Genomic DNA, 22,214 nt, shown 5'->3' on the forward strand with positions numbered 1-22,214 from the left:
TTCAAGTAGATTTAAGTCAGAAAAGTAACTCAGCCACTCAGGAACATTCACGATCACCTTAGTACGTAACTGCAGTGCATATTTGGCTTTGTGTCTTAGGTTATTGTCCTGCTGAAAGGTGAACTTTCCTCTCAGATTTTGCTTGTCCTTTGTTCCTTTCCGTTTATGTTCCATCCTGAAAACTCCCTAGTCCTGTGACGTGGTGAGGTTGGACCCTGGTGCAGAGAAGAGACCAGACGAGGAAACAGTGGTTAGGGATAAACATAAATACTTCAAAAAGTAGTTACAGGATCACAGTACACCAGAAAAACAACAACCACTAAGGAAATGAACACACTCGTTAACCTCTGTAGTGTAGGGGGCAGCATTCGGGATTTTGAACAGCATGCCCAAATTTAATGGCCTGCTATTAGGGCCCAGGAGATATGATATGCATATTTGGATAAAAAACACTCTAAAGTTGCCAAAACTGTTAAAATAGTGTCTGTGAGTATAACATAACTGATTTATCAGGCGAAAACCTGAGAAAAATCCATTCAGGAAGTAGTTTTTTGGGGGGGTTTTGTAGTTTTCTATTCAATGCCATTACAGTATCCATTGACTTAGGACTCAATTTGCAGTTTCTATGCCTTCCACTAGATGTCAACCGTCTTTAGAAATAGTTTCAGGCTTGTATTCTTATAAATGAGGAAGTAAGACCAGTCTGAACGAGAGGACCCTAACGTGACGCAAAGATTTTTCAGGCGCATTTGCATTTCTTGTTTACCTTTTATATTGACGACGATATTGTCCGGTTGAAATATTATAGATAATTTAGGCAAAAAAACAACCTGAGGGTTGAATATAAACATCGTTTGACATGTTTCTATGAACTTTACGGCTACAATTTAGATTTTTTTTTGTCTGATTGTTTTGACTGAGTTTGAGCCTGTGTATAACTGAAGAAAACGGCGCTAACAAAACTGAGGTTTTTGGATATAAAGAGACTTCATTGAACAAAAGGAACATTTATTGAGTAAATGAATGTCTTCTGATTAACACCATATGAAGATCATCAAAGGTAAGGGATTAATTTTATCTCTATTTCTGAGTTTTGTAACGCTTCTGCTTGGCTGGTTACTGTTTGTAATCATTTGTCAAATGGGCTATGTTCTGGGTTAGGTATATTCTGGGCTAGGTATGCTTTTGCCAAAAAGCATTTTATAAATATGACACTGTGGTTGGTTTAACAAGAAGTTAATCTTTAAACCAATGTAAAATATGTTTTGTTTTCTGAATTTTTATAATGAGCATTTCTGTAATTGAATTTGGAACCTCACTGGATGTTGGCCAGATGGGACGCTAGTGTCCCACGTACCCTCGAGCGGTTAAGCAGTTCAAGCTTCTGCAAAGGAACACAAGACACACCTCCTTAACAAGGACACAATCATGAAATAATAAGACACATCTGTCCAATTAAAGTCTCTAGGGTGGTCTCAGCCGCCCTCTGCCTCCCTCTAGGAGCGGCTTCGCCCCGGAGCCACGAAGACCACCATGTAGTTTGAAGTCTCTAACAAGACCCGAACCAGGATGTCCTGGGCAGGCACCCACGCCCGCTCCTCGGGGCCATAGCCATCCCAGTCCACCAGGTACTGCAGGGTCCCTCGAACCCGACGAGCCCATGTAGGCTGGGCGGCCATCCACAAGTTGAGGGGGCGGAGGAGCAGGTGTGGGGGGATTGAATGGACTGGTCCATACCAGCTTGAGGCGGGAGACATGAATGGATGGACTGACCCTCATGGACCTTGGAAGTTGGAGGCGATAGGTAGCCGGGTTGATGCGACTCAGGTGGTTCTTCCTTTAAAAGTTGCGTCATACTGCAGCACAGCTTGTGGGGTGCCGCAGAATTCTATGGCACGTTATTTAAGTATCAGCCATTGCTGCCATTAATGCTAGTTAGTGCTAGTTTCACCACCAGAGGGCATTTTTAAGAAGCATTTGACTGCCTTTAAAATTGTCTGTACTAGAGAACACCTATTTTTGTAAGAATATAGTACATGGGATTGATTTTAAGAATGTTGCTTAATTAGTTTGATTAATATCATGCTGTTTCTTTTCCAGGAAAACGGTACATCATACATCTGACAGACAGTCTGATTCAGTAACAATTAACAAGGATTAGATGGAGGCAGATGTTATAGGAAGAGCCATGGGAGTATAGGTAAGGGAAAGGTGGGAAGTATCTGGGTAACTACAGCACCTTTAATTTAGTGAGAATTTTTTTGAGAATTAGAAACAGAGAAAGTTTTGTTAACATGGGGGGTTGGGGGGATGAAATGGCCGTTGGTGGAAGAAGGTGAGGACCAAGGTGCAGCGTGGTATGTGTTCATATTATTCATTCGAAACTGAACACTAAATACAAAATAACAAAAGGAATAACCGAAACAGTTCTGACAGGTGATACAAACACTCAACACAAAACAACTACCTACAAAAACCCAGTGGGAAAAAGCTACCTAAGTATGGTTCTCAATCAGAGACAACAATAGACAGTTGCCTCTGATTGAGTACCACACCCGGCCAAACAACAAAGAAATCCATAACATAGACAAATGAACATAGAATGCCCCCTCCTAGTCACAGGGGAGCAGTGACTGGATTTCAAAAATTGGCTCTGTACAACGTGACCGGTCGGGAGTCAGCTACTAAGTGACTGCGAGTGAAGGGAAAAATAATCCTAACATTTCCACACCGTAAATGTAGACTAACCAATACCCAAACAGAGATTCCGTGAAAATAAAAATCTCATTGATTTTATCAATACCAGTCCCCATGCTTGTCTCAGTGTGAAATGGCGATGAAATAGTTGACCACACATGGGTGGGCCATTGCTTCAAATCCTATTATAACAATTAAATGACTTTGGGTGTTCCGGTAAGCGACCATGTGTTGCCTTCACTGGCTCACTTTATTCTTAAAAGAACTCCAACACAGAGAAGAGAAAGGAGCCTTAAATAATTAAACAATAAAGCGATTGAATTCACAAATGCATTTGATTGTTTTTAATATTGGCCCTCAAGCAAAACACAGCATCTACCGTGGTATTCCATTTCAAGCGAGACCATTCAAGCCATCGACTCACTGATGGTTGAAGATTATCAATCGGCAAAAGTAATCTGGAATCTGCTGGCATCACCGCACAACATCAACATCACTCTAATCACAGTCAGAAGAGAGTTGAAGAAACTGCAGTGGACTTATGGATCTGTAAGACATTATATATATATACTACCGTTCAAAAGTCTGGGGTCACTTAGAAATGTCCTTGTTTTTTAAAGAAAGCACATTTGTTGTCCATTAAAATTACATCAAATTGATCAGAAAAACTGCGTAGACATTGTTAATGTTGTAAATGACTATTGTAGCTGGAAACAGCAGATCTTTTATGGAATATCTACATAGGCCTACAGAGACTCATTATCAGCAACCACCACTCCTGTGTTTCAATGTCACGTTGTCTTAGCTAATGCAAATGTATAATTTTAAAAGGCTAAATGATGATTATAAAACCCTTTTGCAATTATACTAGGACAGCTGAGAACTGTTGTTCTGCTGCACATGTGAGCAATATGTCTGCAAAGTCCATGCGCACACACGTGCATGCTGTCCTACATGTGCTAATTAGAGTTGATCGATTTTATGTTCTTCACGTTTTTGTTTTGTATCCATTATCTTACTTTATTCTTATTTATTGTTGATGTTTATACACCTTGTGGGTGGGGGGAAAATTTTGAATAAATGGGAGAAGACAATAATTTTGTATTTGAATTCCTCATTGTACAGTATATATAAGAATATATCACTATGTTGCCAAAAAGTTCAAGTGCTATCTTTCGCTAAAAATGTATGTTTACACCTATGCAGTACCTATAGCAATAATAATAATAATAATAATAATAATAATAATAATAATAATAATAATGAACCTCTACTTTAGTAAAGAAAACAATTGTATTGTAATAAAAACAGGGGTGTCCACTGATTAAATGCAGTCTTTCTGTATTGTGAAGAGGGAAAACTCAGATATTCACAAAGTTTGTGATGAATGACAATTTGCTTCTTCATGCAAAATATATTTGGGTTTTAAAATTCAATTAAGCTACTTTATTTGAGGTGTTTAGTGAAGGCGGGTCATTTTTGACCCTTTGAACAAGGGGAGTATATAGAATGTTAAGACTACACAAGGGTTAATCAGCACAACAGTTTTCCGCTGTCCTAGCATATTTGCAAAAGGGTTTTCTAATGATCAATTATCCTTTTAAAATGATAAACTTTGATTAGCTAACACAATATGACATTGGAACACATTAGTAATGGGCCTCTGTACGCCATTGTAGATATTCCATAAAATATCTGCCAATTCAATGGACAAAAAATGTGCTTTTCTTTCAAAAAACAAGGACATTTCTAAGTGACCCCAAACTTTTGAACGGTAGTATAGAGTAAGATAGATGTTTTCGTGGTCAAAAAGTTGTATTCCTATTACCTTCCAGTGTAGTGAGAGCGGCTTTATCGCAATGCTATGTCATACCGACAGAATGTCTGCCTGCTTGAAAGGCAATATCTCAGATGCACATGAAACCATTACATTTCCCCGGGAATCGATAAAGCATCACCCAGAGATGACCAAAAACTATAAAGCATTCAATATGGGTGAATCTTTCCTTTAACTTGCAGCGTACATGGGACCCATGCGATGACCTATGCAATGTCCTCTTGTAAAAATAAAACCGCAAATGCATCCTTCCATCACTCCCCCAACATCCCACTACTGTCAACAGCAGTAACATCACACACATTCACCCACTACAATACCACAACACAACAGGTTCAAACAAGGAAACAAACACACTTTATGTCCACTGGAGGCCAAATGTTAATCGTTCTGTTGCCGTGACTAAAACAGGGCCTGGTTTCACACAGTTACAGTGTTAAGCTGCTGTTATTACCAGCCCTCTATTAGAATGTACTAAGATTCTGGCACAGGGCACAAAGGACTGGCACCAACACACCGCTTAATGAGTTGGGCCCTATCGCTGGCCTCAGCCAAACCATAATCTCCTCTTACCATAACTGAATAAAAACAGCACAAATGTTCTTATCAGAAGGGAACAGCAGACGATTCCCCAAAACACCCACTGATCTGCCACACACACAAACACACACACACACACACACCCAAGTAAACATGCGTGCACGCATGCACAGGCAGACATACACACAAAAACACAAGCAACCACAGGACTGCTCTTAATTGATGTTCCCTGACCAGCAGCTGCAGATCACTCATTTTGGTGCTATGTCAGCCTTACTTTATTTACTGGAATATTAGTTTGCTTGTTTGTCTTATTTAGGTTTGATTTGATTTCCCGATACAGGGCATTGGAGGGGCCTTAAGCAGCAGAAATGGCCTGTGAGACGGCAGTTGCGTGGCAGTAGTCTGGTGGTTTCCTGAGACTGACTGAAACTAGACAGTGTTGTGAAGGTTGGTGGGAGTCTCACTAATAACTGTATAATTGGTGAAGATCAAAGACATATAACTATAGTCTCACACACATGACTTTTAGGGACACACCGATTTCAGTCAAACACTCAGACAATAGTGTGAAAACACACACATGAATGCACACGCACAAACACGCATGCATGCACGTGCGCACACACACACTTTTACTCTTTCTCGCTCCCTCTCTTGCTTCCCAACTTTTCATTTACTTCCCAACTACATCAAAACCTCATTCTCAAAAACAATCCAGTGAAAGTAATTTGTTAATCAGCTTTCTCTCTCAAGCGTTTTTTTTTTTCTCTACTTGGCAATTCCATTTTTTGAGTTTGGCCCCTGGAGCAATTATTAGTCTCATGTTAAAAGCTACTTCTCTTTCTTAACATTCAGAGAATATTGCTTATTTGGGGTTGGAGGAGGCACGCCCGTCCTTTAGATGGGATAATTGGCTTATCCTCCTGGAATGAATATGATATGAGAGAACAGTTCTGTAATTGACTGAACATAGTGAGGACACCCACCCCACTATCACACACACGCAAACACACAAAAAAAACACGCCCCTTGACAACACACATACACACCCCTTGACATATATATTTGTGACAAAGTGTTGCTGAGTTCTTTCACGCCCTACACAGAAGACTATGTTAATAAATGGCCAGCAGGGGTTGTGGGCTGTAGAGGTGGGGGTGGCAGGGGAAGGGGAGGGAATAGAATGGAGACAAGCCAGATGTTTTTCCCCCACCACATTTCATTAGCAGAATTATGTGGTTTAGAGTCATGCAATCTGGTCATATGTTCATGCATTATGACACATTCTCTTCCCTCTTGCTGTAACATAACTAGATGGTAGTTTTACATTAAGTAAAGTTGCGGGGCTTTATTTAGCTCTTTAAAAGTTTGAGGTAGTGGAGAGAGAGAGAGAAGTGTAAATACGGTGTGTTTGGAAAGTATTCCGACCCCTTGACTTTTTCCACTTTCTGTGGGGGACAGCTATTAACAAAGGAAGTCAATTGTATGTATTTTTCTTTTACCTTGGCAGATCTACCACCAGTCCAACTATTTAATCATCATATAAGCATGCCATCCTCGTATAAAAACAACACAAAAGTGATTTTTGGAAGTTCTTTTGGGTGATGCAGCCCCTGATTGTGAACAACTTTCTAAAAAATGTCATATGTCGAATTCATTAACCTACCGATGAAGAACTGTAAGCGGAACCCGAGAATGGCTAAACATTGAAAACCTTCTGAATGGTGCAGAAGGGAGTCTGAGGATGCCTCCTCTTGTTTTGACAAATCCTAGAAGGAAACATGCAGATTTAGAGACCGACACTAAGTGATAATTGGAATGCAACATAGGCCAAGTAATACTATTACATTCAGTTCCATTCTACTATGATTATTAATTAACTTTTTCAGTAGCAGTAGGAATACATCCACATTGTTGGAAATAGGAGAAGAAACGTTTTCCAGACAGGCATTAAATATTTTGAGGCTGCAGGCCAAAGGTTGACCAGAAGGGTGTGCGTCTCCTAAGCCCTTCACTTGCTCTACATGGGCTTGCAGTCCAGAGTGTCCAAGAGTCTGAATGCAGCCTGGACACAGAGGAGAGAACAGCACATACACAATTATGAAGGACATTGGCCACTGGAAAGCTTTGATTATTCTCTTCAATGCATGTTAATAGCAGTCTCATGGTTTGGGGGTAGAAGTTACCTTCTTTTTTATTTTTCTGCTGTTTTTTTGCCGACAATATATCACTTAGCACATGATCCATGTTCAATTAAAAATCCCTTGGTCAGGTGTAAACCGTATTGGATTTGGGCGTGCACTTTCAGAGTTAAAATGTATATCCAGCTGGACATTGTAGAAAGTGTTGTGAAATACCCACGTGCAGGAAATTGTAGGAACGTTATTCAGCAAAAAAACAAGATGTTCACTTGTTCACGTTGTTGAACGACATCGAGAACAGAAGCGCAGTGAAAGCCAACGTTGACCAAGGACAACCAAGGTAAATAAATAGTAAGATATTAATGTAGTTCATATTTCGAATTGAATTTGTTTTGATAATCGGTGGATTTCATGTGACAACTCAGTGCAAATGAGGCGCCATGTGGGACCATCTCCTTCTTGGTCCCAGCCTGTCTTTAGCAACATAGCTAGCTAACGTTAGCTAAGGACTAAGTTAAGTGACACAGCTGGTTTACACAAGCAGTAGCTAGCTAGTTGTATTTTGCGAGTTATTATTTTCAATTGATTTATTATTTAGCTAACAATATAACAGACGCAAAAGGCATGCTAATCGTTTCCATAGCAGGATAAGCCAGTTGTCTGACAGTGGTTGTTAATGTTAGGCTAGCCAGCTTACATTGGTTACCCAACTGTCAGCTAACTTTTTGATGGCTAGCTAATTAGGATGAGGATGATGCCATAACCGAAGTGGTAGATGTTGAGATCCCGAAGCAAGAGGTACAGGAACCAACTGTGGTTACTATAGATGATGATATACCCCCCATAGAGGGTAAATATTGCTTGATTCATCATCATTTTTGGTTTCAGTAGAAACAACAAAACAATTATTTTGGGGAGAAAATTAAATATCTGACACGACCAAAGCACCAGACTCTGTTGGGTGTTTGATATTGATTATGTGACGAGTCTGCAATACATATACTGCCAAGTGCTAGCTAGTAACGTAAACTCACTCACTTTCGCCTTGGTCCGTACAATTGACCTTATTTTTGCGCCCAAACAACTTAATACTTCCAGATCAACTGTAATATCAATATCAATGTAAAGCACTATTTGTCCCCTTTCCAACGAAATTAATGACGAGACCTTCATGATGCCCATCTCTGCATAATTCAAGAATGCAATGAGCTCCGTCGGGTATTTTTTTAAATGTCGGGCGGGGAGCGAAGGCTACGAAGTGATCTTGAAAGGGGGAAATATGTTGTGTGAAGAAACAGTTTTTTTCACCCGATTAGTACAACTAATCAACTTTAAAATGTTAATAAAACATAAAGAGTTTATGTAATATCTCATCACATACCTGTTTGAAGGTTTGTGTCGAATTTGAAGAGGGATTTAGGGCTGCGCTAACATTAGCTTCACAAAGTGAACTGCAGCTGTTCCGGCTTTTGAGTGTCATGATGGCTCGCAGTAATGACGTGCAAAAAAATGCAATTGGCACCCTAGTCATGAAATATTACTTTAATATTAGCAATAATTATATTAGTTTAGACAAAAATAATGAATAATGAAGTTGTCTTACAAGTGTATATGGTTAAGCATGATTTTAATCTGCGAGAGAAGGGCTACCCCTGATGGAAAGAGGCTGATCTTTATGATCATGATCATTATGTTTATTATAAGCTGAACACTGAAACAAAAACAAAAGTGGAACAAAACGCAACAGTTCTGTCTGTTACTCACACAAAACAGAAAACAACTACCCACAAACACTGGTGGGAACAGGCTACCTAAGTATGGTTCTCAATCAGGGACAACGATAGACAGCTGCCTCTGATTGGGAACCACACCAGGCCAAACACAGAAATAGAAAACATAGAACAAAACAGAATGCCCACCCCAACTCACGCCCTGACCAAACCAAAATAGAGACATAAAAAAGGAACTAGGGTCAGGACGTGACACATAGTGAACAATACAGTACTTGACCAAAACGTATGTATCCTGCTTAAATATTGTTCTAAACAGGATTACTATCTATATAACATGTAAGCTAAAATAAGTGTGAAGAGAAATCACATGTAGAGAGAAGCTAGCTGCAAAACAGCTCTTAACAGGCAGGCTTGGCAAGCGAGGGAATACATGTCATTGAGTTAACTCAGAATTAAAACATAACCGACAGAAAATACTAAAAGATGAACATCTTAGAAACTATTTGTACTTACGGGCAATGCTTTACGGGGGCTTAGAACTCCCCATCCCGGATCCGGGATCGTGACTACTGCTCAAGCTCATTACCATAACGCAACGTTAACGATTTCTGAAAATCGCAAATGAAATGAAATAAATATGCCTGTTCTCAAGCTTAGCCTTTTCTTAACAACACTGTCATCTCAGATTTTCAAAATATGCTTTCGAACCATAGAAAATCAATAATTTGTGTAAGAGTGTTGATAGCTAGCTTAGCATTTAGCGTAGCATTTAGCACGCAACATATTCACAAAAACCAGCAAAGCAAAGCAATCAAATAAAATAATTTACCTTTGAAGAACTTCAGATGTGTCAATGAGGAGACTCTCAGTTACATAGCAGATGTCCAGTTTTTCCTGAAAAATTCAGGAAAAATCAAAAAACCAAAAATTCAGTCACCTACACGTCAAACTTTTTTCCGAATTAACTCCATAATATCGACCGAAACAATGGCAAACGTTGTTTGAATCAATCCTCAAGGTGTTTTGTCAAATATCTCTTCATTGATATGCCGTTCGTGGAAGCATGGTTTTTCTCAGAATCCCATGGAAAAATACCAGCAGCTGAGTTTTGCGCACCAATTCCCACGCAGGACACCGTGCGGACACTTGGCAAATGTAGTCTCTTATGGTCAATCTTCCAATGATATGCCTGCAAATACGTCACAATGCTGCAGACCCCTTGGGGAAACGATAGAAAGGGTAGGCTCATTCCTGGGGCATTCACAGCCATATAAGGAGACAATGCAAAACGTAGCTTCAGAAATCCTGTTCATTTCCTGGTTGCAGTAACATCTTGGTTTTGCCTAAAGCTTGTGTTCTAGGGCACTCACAGTGAAAATCTTTGCAGTTCTGGAAACGTCATAGTGTTTTCTTTCCAAAGCTATCAATTCCATGCATAGTCGAGCATCTTTTTGTGACAAAATATTGAGCTTAAAACGGGCACGTCTTTTTATCCAAAAATGAAATACTGCCCCTAGAGTCTTAAGAGGTTTTTTAACAAGATGGAGGTCAGAAGTTAAACTGCAGTATTACGTCGCTATTTTACAACAATGAGGCTGAACTACATCATTTTCTATTTCCTGTTTTACCACCAACAAAGAAGTAGCACAACATAGCACATGTTAGCTGCAGCTACACCAAACAGCCCAATTAAAAGGCATTTGGCCCAAAAAAATAGAAGGCAGAATTACTTGTACCCATTTCACACCAAGAACTAGAGTTTTACCCTTTATATTTGAAGTTGGTTTAACCCGTGTCAGACCCATTCATACTAAACCTATGACACCGGTAATAAGCATGCATGGCAGTTCATGGAACATATCTGTTCTTCACACAAGTAGTGCTGTTGCACTTGGACATTACTGACTACGGGTCAATGAACACAAATCGACCCATGCAGACTAACGGCTCACCCATGTTGTACATGTGTTATTAGGCAGGCCCTAAATCCATCTTGATTGTGTTTTGAATATTGTGGAGGAACGAACGGTTATCCGACCTGTTTGTGTGTATCACAGATTTGTGCATAAACTATAAAAAGGGCAGGCCGGTTCACAGCCTAGAGGTTGGGAATCACTGCTGTAACCAATGATCTGTTGGCTGATATTAGCCTGAAAGTTCTCTTTGTTTCTCCCTTTAGGACAATGCCTCATATGTTGGTCAGTGTGTTTGCATTGTTCAATAACATCTAAACAATTGTTCTGTAGAATACCTTAACTTTGTGACCGATGCCCTTTGTTTTATTTTTAGTGTTCCTCTGGTCATACAACTGAAAAGGTGATAAAATTGAGATGCTGAAGATGAAGATCAAGATGGAGGCTTTATAAGAAGTGGGACTTCCTCCACAAAACGTTTAACCAGTTGTATATCAGTAGTCTGTCTCCATATATCGCTGAAAGCAAGAACACTTGTTATTCTGCATACTTAATATGTGTATTCCTCTTCCACCCACTTCCTGCGCTCCTTATCTACTAAAAACTGATTAAACTATTATCACAAATTAAACTGTATTCAGTCCAGGGTTACATGCTACTTCCAACTATAACTTTTCTTCCTGATACTACTTTTACTTCTTATGCTACAGACCTGTATATACCCCAAAAGCTCCCATGGTGTCACGGGATTCTTCCTGGGAAGGAGAGACAGACCAAAATCCAGCGTGGTTATTTTTGTACATCTTTAATAAAGATGAAAACACACCAATCTACAAAACAAGAACCGCGAAAAACCAAAACAGTCCTATCTGGTGCAACAAACACAAAGACAGGAACAATCACCCACAAAACCCAACACAAAACAGGCTACCTAAATATGGCTCCCAATCAGAGACAATGACTAACACCTGCCTCTGATTGAGAACCAGGCCCAAACACAGAAATAGACAAACAAGACATCCAACATAGAATGCCCACTCAGATCACACCCTGACCAAACAAAACATAGAAACATACAAAGCAAACTATTGTGACACATGGACTCCTATTCAATTTCCTATGCTTTCCAAACTGGCCATTGTTACGTCTGCTGAGTTTTCTCTCTTCTCATTTCAAAGTAAAAGAGCTCCTGAGTACTTTAAGGGCCGCTTAACTCCCACTTTGATACCAATTGTTTTCTTTCTTACTATAACTACTCCAAATACTCTGACTGCCCCAAATACTCTAAATACCCCAACTACTAATGAACAGAATTCTACGGGAGATATGCTTTTAATTCGGCACATGCTCATTGTTTAAGCAAGAGACTCCATTAATCTTTCCAGAGCTTTTAAGTGTCTTTAAAATAAAAAAAAATAATATGAATAATTAGGACCATTAACATAATCGTTGAGGATATTGGATCGTTAGGTATAGGAATTGATTAAATCTTATCAATACCAAACAGTAGCATGTGTGTGAGTGCCAGTGAGTAGGAAATGGAGGGATTCAATTCTATGTTTTGATACCCGTATTATTACACAGATCATGGGGAAAAATTACTTGTTTAACAGATTGTGGCGGGTCGTTGTCGGGCTGCATGCGCCGCACAGTCAGGCTCAGCAATGATTACATTACGTGTAACTGGAAAAGTGTTTTTCTGTAACATATCTCTCTCTCCCTTTATGTTTCAGGGTGTGCGAGTCGGACAATAGCGCCGATTTTTTTTTCAAGCTCAGACAGCTCATCACCCACTGACAGTGAGATGAATAAAAGAATAAGCCGAAGAAGGAAAAACGACTGAAAAAGGAAATGGCTCAATGCCGAGGTTGTGTCATGACACTGCACAAATGTAAATAATGGATTCATTGGCGTCAATGAACATTAGACACTTTTTGAGTGTTTAAAGGCAAGCCAGCACAGTCAAGCTGTCATATGGCATGTATATTTATGGAACACTAACGAAAAAAAGTTTCAATTTAAAGTCCTACCATAGAATAGAAATTCAAAGATAATTGGCCACGCCCACGGAAAATCCCAAGGTCACGTAGGAAAGGCCTGATGATTGTAAGGGGAACAAAAGAGGCCAGCTCCCTCTCTCTGCAAGGAAAATGACTACGTCTTACAACTAAGGTCATACGTCTTTGAATTGCTGTCAGCGATTTCAACAAAAGCATATAATAGGCTGCATACATGTCAGTGCATACAGATCCTACTGTTTATGTCAACACATATTCCTGTTCATTTACTAAAATCAGTTTGAAGTGCAACTAGCTCTCTCCTGCACAGGATAGCGGGCAAAGGCACGTAAGATGGTAAACTCTGAGCTAGCATGAGTTTGCATAGTTTCGTTGCTTGGGTTACCCTCCTGTCATAAAATAGAGCATTATGGGTAAGTTCTGAAACAAGGTCCAGATGCAGTCGAAACCTTATGGACAATCTAAATTTGACCTATAAAACACAAAAATAAATGTGTACTTTTGGGAAATTTTAACAGCTTAGGGGTTATGTAAGACATTGTTACTTTTGTGGATATTTTAGAGTGGAACCTTGTCTCCAAGGACAATTTTAAGGCATAATGCACATGGGCTGTTGTCACTTTAAGGCTTAAATGCACCAACTGGACGGTTGGCTGACTGCTCCTCACTTCACATAGAGCAGACGAGAGCTAACAACAAAATCAAACACACAGCCCTAACGTTGATCTATCACATCATTTAACAGCTTGTTCTACGCCTGTGCACAAGTGGAGCCAGTTGGCAGGTTACATTACTACTACCACCCAGTTTTCCAACACCTTAATTAAGGTTACTCTACACAATTCAGGGCCCAAAAGCCCCCTGGCAAAAGCCACATGGCATATTTTATATAGCTTAAAGTATAAAATGAACAAATGACCTTAGTAGGGCTTAGTAAGTACTTAGTATTAGTTACGAGATAGTAATTATGCTATTAACAAATGTTTTGTTTTATTGCAATTTCAACTATCTGTAATTACATGGTAATTAAGAAATAAGGCACGGGGAGTGGGAGGGGTATATTGCCAATATGCCACATCTAAGGGCTCTTCTCATGCATGACGCAACGCAGAGTGCCTGGATACCCTCTTCCCTACCGGTGTGATTACTACTTGAGGGTTTAGAGCTTGAGGTAGTCACCTCATACAAGTGCTTGGGAGTATGGCTAGATGGTGCACTGTCCTTCTCTCTCTGGGCGTGAACCCAGAGTCTCTGGTGGCACAGCTGGCACTGCAGTACAGCGCCCTTAAACACAGCGCACCCGGGAGGCAAAGAATTTGTTCATAACTGACTTGCCTAGTTAAAAAAAGGTTAAATAAATACAAATATTGGCCGTATACCACAAACCCCTGAGGTGCCTTATTGCTATTATAAACTGGTTACCAACATAATTAAAGCAGCAAAAATAAATATTTTGTCACACCCGTGGTCTGATATACCATGGCTGTCCGCCAATCAGCATTACCAAGGTGGAACAAGGAATGGGGAGGGAGGACTCAGAGGGAGGCGCCCTGTAATAATCTGTCAAACTGTATTTACATTGCAATTACTATTTACCTACATTACTAAGAACATTACTATGTAGTTACAATATTTAATATCAACTTCAGGATAAGTAATATCATGTTTTCTAATTAAACATACGCAGTCATTCTGTATACGTGGAAGTCGATTTGGTTTTGTAGCTTAAGCTTTATTTGAGTTATGGAATAAGGAAAAATATAAATATGTATGTCTAGAATAAGTGCTATTGTGTTCAGATTTCAGCAAGCACATTAATACATTGATTTGTGTTGTGTATGATAATGGACAAAACCATGTACGACATAGCAAAAAGGTACAAGAAGGTCCTTGCGACCTACAAAAAAAGGGAAGCATCTCCACTGCTGATTGCCACTCTGGCAGAGATCATGCTCCTGGCGCCGGAGTTCCTTTGTTCACAGCCAGCATTTGACAGCTCTAAAGAGACGCTCAAACCAATAAGCCAGGAGGCTCACCAAAAATGCAAAAGCAGAGATGAGCGACGCTATAAAAGAGAATAGGTGTAATGAACTGCTCCCTATCACTTATAAGGTCAAATAAACACTGATTTTGCACACTTATTCACACACACACACACACACACACACACACACACACACACACACACACACACACACACACACACACACACACACACACACACACTAGGTAGAGATAACGCGAGAGAAAGAATAAAGATGCAAGGAACTGTCGGATGCCGCGGTTCTCGATCCTGCAACTCAGTGGAGGCACATTGCATATCCTCCTGAGGGTCCAGCTGAGGGACTTTCCACTACAGGCCTGTACCCCCCAGGCTCCCTCTCACATCAGCCCCCCCACACACACACACACATCTCAGCTCCTGGAGCAAAACCCTGTGCTACCCGGCAACTACAGTGAAGGATATCACTGGATATTCTCTTGGTCTGTCCTATATCAACAGCCAAGGACGCTGCTGTCGTAGCGCATGTGGGATCAAATGATATCAAAAAGGGTAACTCAGAGCTAATGAAACAGAATGTTAATTGAGCTGATCAACACCCTGAAATACTCTCAAAAGCAGCCAATTATCTCTGTCCCGAACTGCCTTTGGGTCACGGATGTGAAAGGTTCAGCAGGCTTTTAACACTTTATATAACCTTGGAAAAGTAATTCTAATTTCAACTCTTTCCACTATTAATAATAGGGTTATGAAATAGCCATACCAACTATATCAATATCAACCATCAGACAGGGTCTGCAACTGCCTATCGAACATAGCTTGCTTGAGTTGGAGACTCCATGTGACTTTAAAAATGGTAAAGGACTTGGGTTGATGCATCTGAACATTAGGAGCTTATTTTCTTAAGTGGATTACATCAAGAGCTGGGCTATGCAGACGAATCCGGAAATTCTGGTATTGACTGAAACTTGATTTCTGGGGACATTCAAATCAAATCAAATCAAATCGTATTGGTCACATACACATGGTTAGCAGATGTTAATGCGAGTGTAGCGAAATACTTGTGGACCGAAATACTTGTGGACTCTGACAATTTTGAGGGTTATAATGTGTTATAATCTGTTCAGCGTAGCCTAGTGATTAGAGTGTTGGACTAGTAACCGGAAGGTTGCAAGTTCAAACCCCCGAGCTGACAAGGTACAAATCTGTCATTCTGCCCCTGAACATGCAGTTAACCCAGTGTTCCTAGGCTGTCATTGAAAATAAGAATCTGTTCTTAACTGACTTGCCTAGTTAAATTAAATTTAAAAATCTATTAAAAATATACTTTCTCTGTCTCTTTACTGAAATCCATTTCCCTTGACAAAAAAAATGTGAGCTATTATATTTAAGCTTGTGTTTGGGGAAACATTTATCAATAACTGTCTTAGGGGTCTACCGTCCTCCCTCGGCTAACCTTTGTGCATTCGAGGAGTTATTGTCTTCTTTTACTAAATCAGAAGTTATAATCCTGGTTGACATACATTATGATTAGGAAATGCAGGCTTCGGACAATCTGTAAGACATGTGTAATGATCTAAACTAAGCAACCGTAAAGATCCTTCAAAGGATGGATAATCATATTCCCTTCATACTCCCTTTGAAAAAATTAAGGGTTAAAGGTAGATCAAATGCCTGGTACGCTCTGGAATTATCAGAAGTCATTCATAAAAGAGATGATGCTTGGGTCAAGGCCAGGAACACAGGCTTAGGCTCGGACTGGCAAGCTTTTAAGCTTTTAAGCAACTGAGGAATCATTGTGTAACACAATTCAGAAAGGCTAAATCTGATTATTATATTACCACTCTTTTGAATTGTAATGGGAAACCGGCTAAATTCTGGAAAACGTTCTAATCCATGAAGGGTTCTACTTCCTCGTCTTCCTCGTCTGCCACAACATATTAATTCAGACACAGGCCTCATTTCTAAGCCTATTCACAATGATATTGGGGTGTATGCTAATAGGGGAAACTTGCTAAATGATCAGAGAAATGATAGTCAAAGCTTTTCTTTTAGGATATTTACAGAAAAATAAGTACTGGATGCTTTGCCAGACGACAAGAAATCCACAGTGGCTGAAAAATTGGATCCCGGTCTGCTTAAGTATGCAGCGCCCATCATTGTTGGCTCAATTTCACACATTTTATATTTAACATTGCTATTAGGAAATATTTAAAAGTTTGGAAATCAGCTCTTGTGCTGCCACTCCATAAGGGCGGAGATAGTAGATATCTTAGAAATTACCACCCCATTTCAAGGCTTTCTTGTTTAGCTAAGATTCTTGAATCCATGATAAATCTTGAATCCATGATAAGCTTCAAAAATCTATTTTGAATCAAACCAGGGTCTGTAGTGACACCTCTAGTACTCTCTAGTACTCTCTAGTACTGAAATGCAGTGCCTTAGACAGCTGGGCCACCCGGGAGCCCTGCTGTTTCCATTGTGGACATGTCAAAAGCTTTTTATACTGTTGATCATGCTATTTTATTGAATGAGTTGTCCTCGGTAGGCCTGAGCTCTGATTCATGGTTTCATAATTATCTTAGTGGCAGAACTCAGTCCATCGTGATTGATGGTATTAAGTCCGACTTTCTTGAAGTACATGAATGTGTTCTAGATGGGTTGATACCAGGACCTGTTCTTTCACTATATAGAAGTAATTTTGGTCATTCTGTAAAAGATTTACATTTGATCAATATGCAGACGATACTATTATGTATGCAGTTGCCTTGACTGCTGACCTAGCAGTGACAAGGCTATGGTCCGATTTTACTGTTGTGCAGGAAGCTCTTACTGAATTAAAACTAGTACTTAAATACAGGAAAAACTAAATACATGTTGCTTTCCAGTTCTCGTAAGATTGTCTCAGATGGATTACATCTTTACTCATCAGATGGTTCCATAGTCGAACGAGTCCCTTACTTACAGTTTAAAAAACATATGATTGAGCTTGTTAAGAAACTAAGATTTAAAGTTGCCTTTTTTTTACAGAAACAGATCTTGTCGCTCACTAGTCAGCAGGAAGCAGATTGTGCATTCAACCTTTCTACCTGTTCTTGGTTACGATGTTACTATTTATCAAACTGCATCTGCCTCTAATCTTAAACCCGTGGATTCCATTTTTTATAGCGCCCTTCGTTTTATCTTAGGAGACAGTTTTATTACTCATCACTGTATTCTTTACCAAAAGGTAAGCTGGACACCTTTTTTTAATGTGTCCTTTATTCAACTAGGCAAGTCAGTTAAGAACAAATTCTTATTTTAAATGACAGCCAAGGAACAGTGGGTTAACTGCCTTGGTCAGGGGTAGAACAACAGATTTGTACCTTGTCAGCTCGGGGATTCAAGCTAGCAACCTTTCGGTTACTGGCACAACGCTCTAACCACTAGGCTACCTGCCTGTCAGAGTCTAAGTGACGTGGGTAATGCTGAGTCAGAGGCAGAACGCCGCCCAAACAAGGAGGAGCACCAACTTCGGCTGAGGTCGTGACACTGCCACCCCTTTGACATCACGTAGATCACATTATGCTCTTTTTGTTTAAAAAGCCCTGTTCCACAAACTTCCGACTTACCTAACGTTACTGTTCAAAGGGTTGGTTAACTCTGGAGACTCCTTAGGTGTCTGGACAGTTAGGTAAATCAGCCTGTACTGTCATTACACTTTACGTGTGGAATGATCTACAATACACCTTAAAACTGGTGCCTCTTGGGCATTTCAAATGGTTGTTAGGGGGCCTTTTTACTGAAGAATGTGTCTGGTTTTTATGATTGTGTTTTGCTTTTCATCTATTGTTGTTTATAATGTGTTTTTTATTGTGTATATGAATCTATATTTTAATGTGTTTATTGTATTTTGATGTGTATTGTGGTGCAATATAGGGCTCATCTGGAAAAAGGACCTAGGTACGCTGTTGATATGATTATTCATTGACCATTCTTTGATAGCCTAAAGCAGGGCTTATTTTTTAATGCCAGAGCATGTAATTGTGTAAGTGGGCAACTGTAAAATGTACATTTTCTTAGAATAGAAATACCATAATATCAATCAATTTAATTAAGGTACAATATCAGAAATATATCGTAAATAACAAAGGCCAGTATCAGCGTCTGAAGGAATATGTATCTCAAATTGCAGCGGTCAAATGATTTGCGCACAATACATTTGTGCATTAAGTTAAGTTAAAATGCGCTCTACAAATGAAATATTATAATTATTATTATAAAGGCAGAAGAATACATGTATAAAAACTGTATTAGATAAAGGAATATTGGTGGGAATAAAGCCATAATCTAAACAAGAGGAAGGAGAGTGGGGTATATTTGAAAAGCCTAACATAAAAACTGTATTGAGATGAAGCTGCCTCCATGTGTGAATGGTATTTCATTTTTTTTTTGCAAAATCTTATTTTACAGTGTCTATTGTGGACATTTTTATTAAAATGTCTTTGGAGAAAGGAAACAAGTAGGTGGCCAGTAAGGTACAATAAACCTTGTGGAATATTTACAGAAAATACACGCAAAAGAATACAAATCAGCCTGATCATCAGGACACATAACTGCAACACAATTTGACTGCTAATTCATACACACATTGCAACCCCTGTGTCTCCCCCAAAAAAAGTGTGTTTTCAGGCTCCATTTGAGTTCATTCCACCTGGGCCTATTGACCCAACTCCGGATACATATGACAGACTGGTGCATAAAGACATATCCAAGCTCGAGCTCTCTAGTCCCTATGTAGGAAAAACTATACCCTCTCTGAAAAACAAGCCACTAAATGACACTTCTGTAGTCATCCGCCCAGCTGAGAAGGGAGGCGCTGTTACTGTACAAGACTACACTGTCTATAGGACTGAAGTAGTCTGGCAACTGAATGATCAGACGTTCTATAAGAGGCTCACTACAAACCACACAGGTGTATATTATAATTTATATTATGGTGTTTCTATTCCAAGAAAAATGTAAGTACATTTTACAGTAGCCTATGTATTGCCTACCTAAAACATTTGAAGTCCTTCAAAATACAAACTACATATCCTAATGTTAGAAAGTCGAACATAAGCCACATATAGGCAGTGGGTGGGTAGGCTAAATAATTACAATAGAATAATAAAAATATGAGTGATAAAGGAAATGAAAAATGCTAGGCAGAGCATGCCCAGAACTTGTGGCTGAGTAGTACCAGAGGGAAATTGGAGTGATAGCCTCAAGCATGCCCGAATTACACTCTGCTCCTACTATCCACACTTGCCCACGTACATGTTCTGGCATTCAAAAGCAGCCCTGCTTAAGGCTATCAAAGAACTGTCAAGTAACTGCAGCAACCATTACATGGTTCAAACTACAAATAGATACTAAATGGTTTGAATGAGATACTAAGTCATTCAAATTAGATGCTAAGTTGTGGGGGGTTTTTCGCCTTGGGCTTCAGGGCATCTGTACAACTCAGACTGGTCTACCCTTTTTAAAGTTTGAACCACGTTTCTATCTTAAACGGTGTAAAAGGAATAGCGTTCCAAATGATATTAAGTATGTTGAAGATTTAAAGTGGGGACTCTTGCTTCACAAGCCACATTAATAAACATGTTCATTGTTTGCAGATATGATCAAGGCTCAGGCCCTGCATAAATCACATGTATTTAATTATGAGAATGTCAATGTGTGACTTGCAGCGACACAGTGTGAACCAAAATGAGAGAGCACCTTAAAAGTAACAGATGATGTACCTCTGAGCTACAAACACATAAGTTATTGCCTCAACTGCAGTTATGAGTTCAGTCTTTTATAAATACAAACGGTGCACACAAGAAAGACCCTTTTGCATAATTGAAACATCTCTTTAGAAATATGCAGTATGCCGTTGCAACAACATGAATGAACACACAACACACACCACATGAAGCCTAACACAACACTTCGCACTGCATCCTCGGGCAATGGCCTACTCACACTGGCACACATGCAGATGATGCAGAGCATACACACAGACACTCATCGAAGGGTAGGCCTAATTCTGATCATGGCTGTTATGTCGAAAACACAATAGGATTTTCATGACCGTAACCCTCATTTGACAACTTGGAACAGCGCTCAATGTGTGGCGCTTTCTCAATTTGCCAACTCTCAAACTCTCAAACTCTAAACTTAAACAAAGTGGAATCAGGTTATGAATGCCCACACTCCATGGCAGATCCCGCCTTCATTCTGCTTTGATCAACCTTATCGTGTGAATCCAGGCTGATGATATCCCACTTTGCTTTATAGAGGAGCTGGTATGCTGTTCCCCAAAAATTGGAGGTGCCATTACCCTTCTGGCCCAAGTAGAGAGCGTTGAGAGAGGTGTTTATGGGAGTTCTGTGCTCTGCTGGTTTGTGTCACACACCCTCATGCCCCATCCAATTTCTAAATAGGTTATCTGTACCACTGACCCCAGTTGTAACTGCATTCTTCGTTTGTGGAAAGAGAGTCGGACCGAAATGCAGCGTGGTAGTTACTCATGACTTTAATGAATGAAGAGCGTAACATGAAATAACTATTACATATACAAAAACAACAAACGGAACGAGAAACCTATTACAGCCTATCTGGTAAACACTACACAGAGACAGGAACAATCACCCACGAAATACACAGCGAAACCAGGCTACCTAAATACGGTTCCCAATCAGAGACAACGAGAATCACCTGACTCTGATTGAGAACCGCCTCAGGCAGCCAAGCCTATACAACACCCCTAATCAGCCGCAATCCCAATAATACAAAAACCCCAATACGAAATATAACAACATAAACCCATGTCACACCCTGGCCTGACCAAACATATAACGAAAACACAAAATACAATGACCAAGGCGTGACACCAGTCTGGCTAGATAACCTGCCATGGCTCCTTTCTGTCAGCAGAAAAAGTCAGAAAAAAATCATTCTAAATTCTAAATATTTACTCAAAATGAAACAGTTGGCTGTCAGAGGGACTACAGAAAAAATAACATCATACAGCCATTCACCCGCTGAAGAAGATGAACAACATGCCCTATCTCCTAGGAAAGAAATCTAATTTGTCCATTCTTCACCAGTGATCTCAAAGTACTACCCAGCATGCCCCCTCAGAGAGATAGACACAGCTAAATGGGAGCTCTCACATCTTTCAACATGTTTTTTTACAAAAGGATAGATTTGGAGTTAGATCATCTTGGATTTTTGGCATATATATATGCAGGATTCTACTCTCTATAGCATGGCCTTCACATTAGATCAAAACTCCAAACCTACAACCTAATTTTGACCAAAA

Source organism: Oncorhynchus keta, chromosome 6 (assembly GCF_023373465.1).
Source record: "Oncorhynchus keta strain PuntledgeMale-10-30-2019 chromosome 6, Oket_V2, whole genome shotgun sequence".
Classification (NCBI taxonomy): Eukaryota; Metazoa; Chordata; class Actinopteri; order Salmoniformes; family Salmonidae; genus Oncorhynchus; species Oncorhynchus keta.